Consider the following 204-nt stretch of genomic DNA (forward strand, 5'->3'; position numbering starts at 1 on the left):
CATTATATACGAAAGTCAATAATAGTTTTGGATTCTGGGATAATTTTAGGAAATAGCTAAATTATCTGATATTACTACTACTAAAATAGTAGTCGGATGCTGAGTATATATTAGAAAACAGCTTTTTGTTTTTAATTATCTTTAGCTACTTAGAAATTAAAAATGCTGAAGTAAAGTATTTCTTTAGTTATAAAACCAGCGATG

The sequence above is a fragment of the Teleopsis dalmanni genome, chromosome 1, assembly GCF_002237135.1.
Source record: "Teleopsis dalmanni isolate 2A chromosome 1, ASM223713v2, whole genome shotgun sequence".
NCBI classification, from domain to species: domain Eukaryota; kingdom Metazoa; phylum Arthropoda; class Insecta; order Diptera; family Diopsidae; genus Teleopsis; species Teleopsis dalmanni.